The following is an 11,452-nucleotide window of genomic DNA, read 5'->3' as shown; positions in this document are numbered from 1 at the left end:
ACTGAATACGAGGATCGGGAAAGGCGAGTAAATCTACGCATATATGGGTTCCCGGAACGTGTTGAGGATAAAGATACCATATCGTTTTTGAGGGTCACTCTCCCCGAAATCCTTCAGCATGACTTCCATGGGGGCTTAGATTTGGAGCGTGCTCATCGGTCGCTACTACCAGCTAAGCCCGGAACCCCACCAAGGCCATTCATCGTTTGGTTCCTGAGGTTTCAACAGAAGGAGCGGGTGAGACAACTTGCTAGAGAGATTGGGGACGTCCGCTGGCAGAACCATAAGATAAGCTTCTATCAAGACTTCTCCAAGGCCACGCAGGAGCGACGACACTCCTTTTTGGAGTGTAAACGTCTGCTTCACTCAGCCAAGATCCCGTTTGGCATCGGCTATCCTGCAGTGCTCTCATTCACAACGCCAGGTGGGATAAAGCATCGTTTTGACGATCCCAAAGGCCCTGAAACCCGTTTTTGCACCTTTCAGAGTGTCCCCTTGTAAGACAATGTAATTTGTTTCAATCTCCACCTCCCCCTCTGATAGACATTTAGATGAACATTTTGGGTTTGCAACGCTGGACGTTGGTGATGTGTTTTCCTTTTTTATTTTATTTTTTATTTTTTTGTCCAATTTTCGCATCACTACCTGTAATCTACCTCATAACATAGATCTACCACTGTCCTTATGACTGTTATTGTCTTTACTGTTGTTTTTATAGGTGCATTCCTTATTACGATTTGTAGACTGTGGGGGCATTATTAACAGGTAGGAATTTTTCATTTTTGCCAGGGTTGCAGGTCATGTATTTCTGTCAGGTGGGGAGCGTCTTTGGGGGCGCTGTGGTCCGTCATAGGTGTACCGCACTGTTATAAGGCAGATGTCTCAATGTTGAAGAAAATGTTCACACTGCTGCTGTTTTGCTTTTTGATAATTGGTGGTGCCGCTGCCACACTTGAGTGGCCAGAAACTCTTAGTTCCTTGAGTTAGTTATCCAGTTGTGGATTTATCAGGGAGGTTTGACAGTATTCTGCTTCCTTACCTTCCTTTTTCTTTTTTGATGTTTTTGATATCTTTTGTCTTTTTCTTTTTTGGGGTGTTTTTCTTTTATGGATCCAGACTTCTCTCTTACTGTTGTGGGGACAACTCAATCTTTTATTTCACTATTTTTCCCAGCATTTGACGGCTCTAAATCTCATTTCAGTTAACGCCAGGGGTCTTAACATTCCGCACAAAAGGACCACTGTACTTGAATTTCTTCGCAAGAAAAATGTAGATTTTGCTATGGTCCAGGAATCTCATTTATTGTCTAAAGATGTGGGTCGATTAGCCAATAAGTTTTATCACCCTATTGCGTCTTCATCTGCAGCTACAAAATGTAAAGGAGTAATGGTATTGTGTAAATGCAAACTAAAATTTGATGTGATTGACTCCTGGGCGGATGATGCAGGTCGGATAGCCATTGCAAAAATTTGCATGGATGGGAAAAACATTGCACTTATTTCTGCTTATGCCCCTAATGCATTTGATGGTACCTTTTTTGAATTACTAACTAAATCCTTGCTTGATCTCACAGAGTTTCATTTAGTTCTAGGAGCAGATTTCAATGCGGTGTGGGACAGCGGCATGGACAGAACAGGTGGCAGTGAGACTAGGGACCAACGTCTTGCGTCTGAGGCGTTGCGCCAGTGGGCATCCGAAACAGGCATGGTCGACGTTTGGCGACTGCTAAACCCTTCCCTAAAAGACTTCTAATTTTACTCAGGGAGACATAAATCCTTCTCAAGATTAGATTTTATCTTTGCCTCTAAAGATCTGTTTCATTCCGGTTACCTGGTCTGATCATAAACCAATATATTGTTCGGTCACTGTTCGCCCGTCCTCCACTAAAGCCCCCCGGTGGCGTTTCAATTCCTCCTTATTGCGAGATGAAACATTCAAAACTCAGTTTGAAACAAATTTTAGCGAATTTTTGGAATTTAATGTTGGCTCTGTTTCCCGATCCGAGAATACTTTGTGTTGCAGTGAAAGGCTTTATAAGGAGTAACACCACTTTATACGCTTCAACACAAAATAAGGAACGTGCTGCCAAATTAGAAGCTTTAGAATTAAAATATGCGACCCTTGATGCCTCTCTGCAACATAATTTTAACGACCACACAGCCCTACAGAAGGAACTGATTAAAAAAGAGATTAACTCTCTTCTGAGGCGCCGTTCAGAATTCCTCATGCACAAAACAAGGCAAACTTACTATTTTAATTCCTCAAAGCCCAGTCATCTACTAGCAATGAAACTTCGGGCAGATGAGCACTTTGCTAATATTTTTTGCATTAAAGACAAAGACGGCACTATACAATGTGACCCAAAGAAAGTAAATGCCACTTTTGCCTCCTTTTATCAGGAGTTATATAAGTCGGAAAATAACTTTGACAAACGTGTCAGCGATATTTTCTTGAATGACGTTAAACTACCCCGTCTTGGTACTGTTGACTCCTCAAAGCTAGATGGCCCTGTCACATTGCAGGAGTGTGAGGCAGCTGTTAGGGACATGCGTAAAGGTAGATCACCAGGGCCGGATGGAATTCCACCTGAATTTTACCTCACCTTTTGGCCCCTCATCGGCCCTCTGTTATTAGACATGATCCTTCATTCAATCAGAGTGGGATCATTTTCTAGGGATGTTAATTTGGCATTAATCTCACTACTTCTTAAAAAAGGAAAGGATCCAGTTGAGTGCTCCAGCTATAGGCCTCTTTCACTTTTAAATGCAGATTTAAAGATTTATGCGAAATTACTGGCCCGGTGGCTTCAAGGCCATATGACAGGACTGGTTCATAATGACCAGACAGGGTTTATAAAGTCTAGACTTACTACAGATAATGTCAGAAGACTATTACATATTATAGATGGTGCTCAAGGCTTAAGTTCAACTATCCTTTCACTCGATGCAATGAAGGCCTTTGATCGCCTGGAGTGGCCATTTCTGTGGTCGGTGTTAGAGTTCATGGGGGTCGGCTTGCAGTTCATTAATATGATCAAGGTGCTACATAATAATCCAACAGCTGTAGTGCTAAGGCAAAACTAGCTCTTCTCCCTTTCCATTCTCGAGAGGATCAAGACAAGGCTGCCCTCTTAGCCCTCTGTTATTCGCCCTTTCTCTTGAACCACTGGCGCAAGCCATCCGTGGCTCACCCACAATCTCTCCAATTTCCATTAGGGGAACACGCCATCACATCTCACTTTATGCTGATGATGTAATATTGTATGTAAATAACCCTGTGCAATGTATCCCACATGTTTTGTCAATCTTTGAACATTTCGGCAAACTTTCTGGCTTTAAAATAAACTTTTAAACAAACAGCTTTGTTACCTCTAAATCTTTTTCAAATTTTTTTCTAACACACTTGACAAAGTTGTGGCGGATCTGGACAGGTGGGCTAATCTGCCAAATTCACTTCGTGGCAGGGTAGCCATAATTAAAATGAATATTCTGCCCAGAGTCAATTTCGTCAGCTCGATGCTCCCCCTTCCCCCGCCCCTTCTGTATTGGAGCAAATTACAGTCGGCAATAAATAGATTTCTATGGCATGGCAAACGATCTCGCATTAAGCTCACCACTATGCAGCGAGAAAGGCAAGCTGGCGGTTTGTCCCTCCCAAACTTCAAGTTCTATGAGTGGGCTTTCACACTTAGACCTCTCCTATCCTGGTTTCAATCTGATGCTCAATTGTCTTGGCGAGCTTTGGAGGAGCGGATGATAGCGCCATACTCGTTTACTAACATTCTGCATTCCAAAATCTCACCCCATCACTGCCGTCTGAGATTTGGTCCTATGATTTCACATTTGCTACTGATCTGGAGGAGGGTGGAGAAATTAGCTGGTTGCCCCTTTGTTTGGGACCCACACTCTCCAATATTTAACAATGAGAGATTGTTAATTGGCGGTCGTCCTATTCGATATCCTGATTGGGAAAAAAAAACGTTTGCACTCTCAGTGATATTTATGGGGAGAGGGGGTTACTCACTTTTCAGAACATATGTCTTAAGCATGGTATCCCACGTACCTCCTTTTTCTTTTATTTGCAGCTGAGATCGACTTTAAAAAGCAATGGTGCCCCTTTACACGCCCCTCTTACACCACACCGTCTTTCGAAAATTGTTCCACTCTGCTGGGAGTACAAGGGGTTTTGTGTCGAGACTATACTGGATCTTGCTACAGTATGCTTACAGACCCCTGCCGTTGGACACAGTGTGGAGGAGAGATGTTCCAGACTTGGAGCCTACATTTGACTGGGATGAAGTGTGGATCAGTGTGGGCTTAGCATCCAGAAACCCTGATCATCAGAAAATACATTACAATTATACAGTATACACAGGGTATATTTAACTCCTAGGAAGCTTCATCTGATGAAGGTTATTGATGATCCTACGTGTACTTTCTGTTCCTCCAAAGTGATAGGCAGTTATTTTCACATGTTTCGGGAGTGTACCCCAGTGGCCGACTTTTGGAAGATGGTTGCCTTTAATCTCTCTAGGTTGTTTAAGATTAGACTGCCCTGCTCGCCTGCTACGCTTATTTTGAATGATCTGTCGAGGCAGGGTTTGACTCTGAATGAGAGAAAGGCATTGCTGGCTGGATTTACGGCTGCAAAAAAACTTGTTGCCACACGTTGGAAACCTCCACATTCACTCTCTTTTCGAGCTTGGGTTTTAACATATTTGGATATTGTTTACTTGGAGTTGTCGACAGCTAGAGTTCACGGAGCAAAAGAGTCAGCAATAGAGGCTTGGCTTTCACTTTTAACTACAGTACCCTCCGCGGGCTTCAGGTTTAATATGTCACCGAGAGTTGGAGTTCTGGATCCAGGGGGTGGGTGGGTTCTGTCTGGGGTTTTATTTAGTTATTCTATTTTTTATTTATTTTTTTATTTCATTTTCATTTTTTTTATTTTTTTTTATTTTTGTTATTCATTCTTTTCTTCATCTTAGCTCTAAATCATATGTTTCTATATATAGGTAGGTATGTGAATATATGTTTTGTGCTCTATTTCTGAAGCGTATACATACCTGTACTCTTTAAAATAAAATAAAAATGTGATCACAAAAAAGTATCTGGAGACGCAGCTCACGTATGTGACGATGGCAGGACGTAGTTTTGTCACGTATAGATCTTTAGTGCGCTTGCATAACTGCAGTGTGAAACCAAAACTTACCGGATCAAATTTATACAATGTAACACAAACATGAACCTTGGTCCGGACCTTGGTTCGGACTTTCATGTGTGAAAACGCCCTAAAACAACTTTTGAACGTGTTTTAAAGCACCAAACACCTTTTGAACGTACACATGTTCCACCAAAACAAGTTCCTTCCTGAGGCGCTTAGCGCTGCCCATGACGATTGTGATTGGTTTAAACTAAGAAATGCCAATAAACCATCCCGGGAATGCTGTGTGGACTCGCCAGACCCTCCTCCGCAGCGCTGTGGAGGAAGATCTGGCAAAGGGAGACTAGCTTTGGTCGAATGAACAAATTTGCAGATGCAATTTAAACTTCTGCCATAATTTTCATATTATTTATGTCAGAGATCTTCAACAGGGGGTCCGGCAGAGTTAGTTCAGGGGGGCTGCCAAATTATGTAAAAAGAAATATTTTTTTGAATGTTTCTTATTTCAAAAATTTAAATAAGTCTGAAAATATACATTAATATGAATGCAAAATTTTAATAGCAAAGATAAATTGGCCTATATGTGAAAAAAAAAGTATTCACACATTGAAGATAAGCTTACTATAGGTAAGTTAGCCGCTGGTAGCCATACAGTTTAGCTCAAGGAGTCACTGTGCTTTCCAGATGTATGTTTAACATTAAAACATGATGCATATATAATATCCATTTCTTTTCATCCATTCTGCACAGTTTAATATGCAACTCAATTGTATACGTTATATGTGGTAGCAACCCAGTCTCATGGCAGTTCCTGAAATGATCATGTTATTTAATCTATTGGTTCGTGTTCACGGGGACGTTTTTTTCGTGGTGCCCAGCACGAAAATGTAAACTAATGTATTTAAATGGGAAGCATATGTCGTGGTCACAGCACGACTACGGTAGCGAGTAGTATGAAATGCCGAAAATCCGCGTAAGGAGGTTGGTTGGGGTGGTGGATTGGTCAAACAATTCCGGACTTTCACCCCAAAGGCCGGGGATCGTGTCCCACGTGTGCCGTTTTGTTTACCTGTTAACCGTCCCGGTATTATCTCCCGGCGTGTGAGGCATCTTTTCCCTGTTGTTTTTTTCCTAAACGCAACCTCCGCCATCCCGTTATTGTCGCACGTCCCCCGCAGCCGTCTCCCAGCGTGTGAGGCGTCCTCCCGTGCAATCTCCGTATAAACCATATCGTGCTGGCCACCACGAAAAAAACGAGAAAAACTTCCCTGTGAACACGAATCAATAGATTAAAATAAAGTGACCATTTCACGAACTGCTGTGAGAGCGTGTTGGTGGTAGTGGGTCCCTACTCAGTCTCTCGTTCAGCTCAGGGGTCCCTGGCCTTAAAGACATTGAAGACCCCAGATTTATGTTATTTATTCATATTTCTAAAGGCTATATGTACTTTTGCCTTTTTTTAAGTTCTGGTAGAACAGTGATGAAAATAAGAGACACTTCACTAGCCATGAATTAGGTGCAAATTGATTTCTCGAGAATAGTTTTGGTTAAGACACAAAGGAAAGGAATAGTCTAACATTTGATTGGCGATTGATTAGCACATAAGACTGAAGCAGGGGAAATGGCTAGCCTAGCCTGTCAAAAAGTGCCTACCAGCACCTCTAAAACTCACAAACATGCTGTGTCTTGTTTGTTTCTACTACAAAAACAAGTATAAACATTTTTTTTCTATTTTACAGGGCGTTATGTGCTTGTTCTTGGTAGTGACTGCTAACTTCTACCCTTTCTTCCAGTAAAACTAGTGTGTAGGCAACACTTGGGTATCCTGTGACGTCACACATTATAGCCGGCGCCATCTTTAGGACAGAAAACTCCAGACTGTGCAATGAAGACTTTATTTTGGTTAAGTTAACTCCATAACTGACGTTAGCTAGCCATGTTAGCAACCCTAAGATAAGATACGATGACATGCCACACAATGTTGAAGATGACAGTGATTCACAAAGTAAGATCAGTCACAATTATTTCATCTCCGCTCATCTACATTATATTCAGAGTTGTATAGTAACGAAGTAGAACTACTTCACTACTGTACTTAAGTACTAAAAGGCTGTATCCGTATTATTTTTTTCTCCTACTTCCACTTTTACTTTAGTACATATTTTCGATGAGTTTAATACTTTTACTCCAATACATTTTTTATGTGCTGCATCGTTACTTATTACTGTTGTGTATTCCTCACGCTACGGAGACTGTGGAGGTTACAGTGTGTGTAGTTACGGCTACGTTAGTTACATACGATAATAATCCCATAAATCCCAGAGATCACCTTGCCTTTCTTATCATTACGGCGGTCGCCTGTCCAGAAGTCAGAGACGATGTAAGTTTGTACTCTTTCTATTTAGATATTGTTGCAGCAGATGAAGAATATTCGTGAGTTGTTTCAGTCTGAAATGAGTACTGAATGTTAACTGTTTGACCCTGTGATGTGAAGCTGCTAGTTTATCTGTGTTTTGCTAGCTTGCTAACTTTCCACTACATCACACATTTTATTTCAGTATTTGTTAATAAGTGATAACCAACTGTTGAATCAGATAATGTACCTTTTTGGGTTTATTTCAGAAACTTCCTTCATATCCAGCAATGTACAGCTTGTCTCAATACCAAGTAAAAAGTTGAACTCAAACAATATATAAAAAATGTGACTGCCCAGGTAAAAAAGTAGTATACTTTAGTGTATTAGAAATATGAATGAAGTATATGAAGTATGAAACAAGTATGCTTCGATTTGTTGTGCTTTATTTAAAGAGTATTTAATATGTACTTTTTAAAAGTATACTTCAAAATAGATTTAATTAAGTTCAACTTCAGAGTCCAAAAAGTAAGTATACTAATTTCAAATTATTTTTTAAATGTACTTTTTGAAAGTGTACTTTGTTGTTAATGTATTTTAAATTGTATAGAAGTTTATTTTTTTTAAGTGTATTAAATTTGACATACTTAGAGTGGCAATTCAGTGTACTTATGGGAAGTATATTTTTTTGGAAATTAATTGTTAGTATACTTTTTTAAAGTGTACTATGATCTCACTTCATTAGAAGTGTGACTTCTGTACACTTTATACAGTACACTCTAAAATAAGTGTATCTTTAGTGGCCTATCAGAGTACTTTCATAAAATATGTTAAAATACAAAAATGTATAGTGGTAACTTAGTGTACTTATAGTAAGTACACTTATTTTTAATACAGAGTTAGTATAATTTTTGAAAGTGTACACTAATTTCACTTCATCAGTAGTGTAATCTTAGTACACTGTAAACAAAGTGCACTAAATATAAATTTACTTTTATTAGCATATCAAATACACTGAAAAAATGGGAAATAGCAGGTCTTTGAATTTACAAAAATGAATTTAGAATATGCTACGCAATTCATTTATATTCCTTTCAAGAACATGGTTCAATCATGTAGACTAAAGTTGTTTTTGTATAGATTCCTTTTGCGTTGATTGAAATTGATTGAATTGAACATTTTAAATGATCGAATTAAGCTTGGTCACTACCGGAAATGGTATATTTGAATCAAATGGCGCCAGGAAGTGTAGGTGGCACTTCCCGGGCACTGACACCAACCGTTTATATACTGTCTATGCTGCCAGCACAGGCAAACTGTTTCATCAAGGACATCGCCAAAACAAGAAGAATGTGAAGAAGAATGTTGAGCATGTGTTGGTTGCGTGCAGGATTAATTCTACAGCAGCCATGTGTTGTCTTCTTCACGAAAAAGTAAGTTAACATCAATCATAATGTTTTTGGACTGCGTGTAACAGTTATAAAAGTCTGTTCACTTGTTTGTGCATTCTATAAATATATCGGTTTTCTTGTAACTAAGTTAGCTAATACCATCACTAACTAGCTAGTAACTACTTAGTTTAGCATTAATAATTGTGTTTCTCCCCCTGACGGTCCTGCTCCTAACAACGGTATTTCAATGTAGCTAACATAATGTTAATGGCAGCCGGTGAAGAGGAGCCACTCAGCCTCATAAGAATTAATGGTATTAAGCTGTCGGGTTTAGTTCGCAACATTTAGGTTACATTGATGCTGTTGTAACGTTACTTTATGTAACAAAAAAAGGTCCGCCGAGTTGTTTGGGCATAACGTTATATGTTGGTTTGCTAATAGCTAAGGTTAGCTAGCTAAGACCACAGGCTTACAAGTTCAATGTAACGTCGGGTAAGAACGAACGAATGTTGTAGCTAAAGCTGTCGGTTATTCTCTCTCTGTGTGTGTGTGTGTGTGTGTGTGTGTGTGTGTGATATGCGATATGCGGGAGGGTGCTGCTGACATGAAAATGTATCGGGGCAACTAACGTTAGCACAGTGTATGGGAATTGTTTATCATGTCATTTTCCTAAATCTCTCTCCACTCCTGCACACTAAAGAAGCCCTCCATAAATCATTAAGTTTTCATATTAAATGAAGCAGCGTCTTTAAGGTCGGACTCAAACTGGATTTTTATCCCACCTTTGTGTCTTTGTTGTGTGCTTTATTTTGTGTGGTCTTTTAATTATTGAGTCAATGTGCTTGGTTCACCTCACTGATTCTAAATGTTTTCTTTCATAGGATCCTATTTGAACAGTATACACAATCAAATGCTTTACAGTGGTAAGTGCTGTCATATTTCTTTTTTCTTTATATATTTCCTAACCTACTCTCACAGATATCGCCATTTTAAACTTTAACAGTATCAGAAACATTAAAACACCAACTGGTTGTTTAGTGTTATTTCTTTTTTTTAAAAACATTAAGATTTTAGAATTGTGGAAAGATTATGTAAAATATTTTACATACCACAATTTATTGGCAAGAACGGCATACAAATTGTAAGGCCCAACGTCTATTTATTTATTTTTCATCTTTCTCCTACTATATTCATCTTTCTTTCTCAGTTTTAACCTTTCCTCTATTTATTTTCTTACTTATCTTCATATTTGTATCTTTCTTTGTCTTTACTGTCAATCTCTTTCCTACGTGATTTGGAGTTGACAGCAAGGCTAGTACCTTTGTAGGAACCATGTTGTAATATTAGAGAAATATGTACCCATATGACAGTGTACACCAGTATTTGACTTCGAAGTTTAGTGTGTTTTAAAAAAACAATGTAAACCACATGTTTATATATGTTTATTACAGTTAATAATAATTAAATAATCTAAGTACTACTAACTGGTAAAGCCACATATTTTTGCAATCTGCACTTTAGTTTGTGTGATTTGTTTCTGACTTTCATATGAACGTTTACACCAAGCTTGGTCAGTGCTCAATATACTACTGTGATTTGAAGTAGTTAAATAAAAGATGTCATTCATATAAATTCATGCATCACCTAATTTCATCATTACATACAGGCCTGGCCTCCAGGAAATAACAGTTTGTTTAATCTATCTAATCTTGTGTTGTTCATACTATACAAGGATGTATTACTTGTCTTTGTTGAATAATACAGAAGACAAAGAGCTAAAAAAATTCTTGCATATTAAATTACAATCACAATATTTGTGGAAAAAAATCGCTATTAGATTATTATCTAAAATCGTTAGCCCCACTTACTACTCCCTTATGATTTAATACTTGTGTATTTGTTTCTCGATTGGTCTTAGTGACTGCCCTTTTTTTTTTTTTTTAATAGGGCATGGATGAAGACGCCATCAACGAGGCCATTGAAGAAACCAGTGTTGGGATTTATGTTCTTAAAGAACATGCTTCAAGTGATGAACCAAAGGACATTGGTATTGTCCTTGAAGGCATCAAGATGTTGCAAGATCTTTATAATGTAGCATTACCTGTGGCTACGTTGTTTGGACTAATGTACAGTATGCCCTGAACTTCAACTACCCTGCTCGCCTTCGATCCAAAAGATTTGCATGGAACTTGATGGAGGGAAACTTACCAACAAAGCACTTGATCTAAAAAACAGGCTCTTCCAGTGAAAGGGCCAGAGAGACTGCACCGTCAACCAAACAGCGTAGTTGTCCCTAAAGGCATCATTGGTATGGCTGTACTCTTTGGACTAGTTTTTTTTGTTTGAATTACGGGAACAGGATTTGCATGGAGCTGCATGGAAATAACCTTTTGCAAACCAAGCAAAAGTTTTCTCTCTAGAAAACAGACTTCTTCATTAAAGACCAACAGGCATCTTTGGTACTGCTTTTTTTTTTACACAGGGTTAACATTTTTTGTCATTTGAAAAAATACTTTGAAAACAGAGTGCACAATTTAAAGGGTAA

At 38.9% G+C, this 11,452-nt stretch overlaps 1 long non-coding RNA gene across 1 annotated transcript; it reads left to right on the top strand.

The window, feature by feature from the left end:
- The first annotated feature begins 8,783 nt into the window (after positions 1-8,783).
- Positions 8,784-10,941, top strand: LOC114556170 (uncharacterized). Its single transcript, XR_003692644.1, has 3 exons — positions 8,784-8,949; positions 9,789-9,830; positions 10,855-10,941. It is a non-coding gene; the product is annotated as an uncharacterized LOC114556170 (long non-coding RNA).
- Positions 10,942-11,452: the final 511 nt, after the last annotated feature.

This window comes from Perca flavescens, chromosome 5, assembly GCF_004354835.1.
Source record: "Perca flavescens isolate YP-PL-M2 chromosome 5, PFLA_1.0, whole genome shotgun sequence".
Taxonomy (NCBI): domain Eukaryota; kingdom Metazoa; phylum Chordata; class Actinopteri; order Perciformes; family Percidae; genus Perca; species Perca flavescens.
This window is presented reverse-complemented; position numbering and strand designations above follow the sequence as displayed.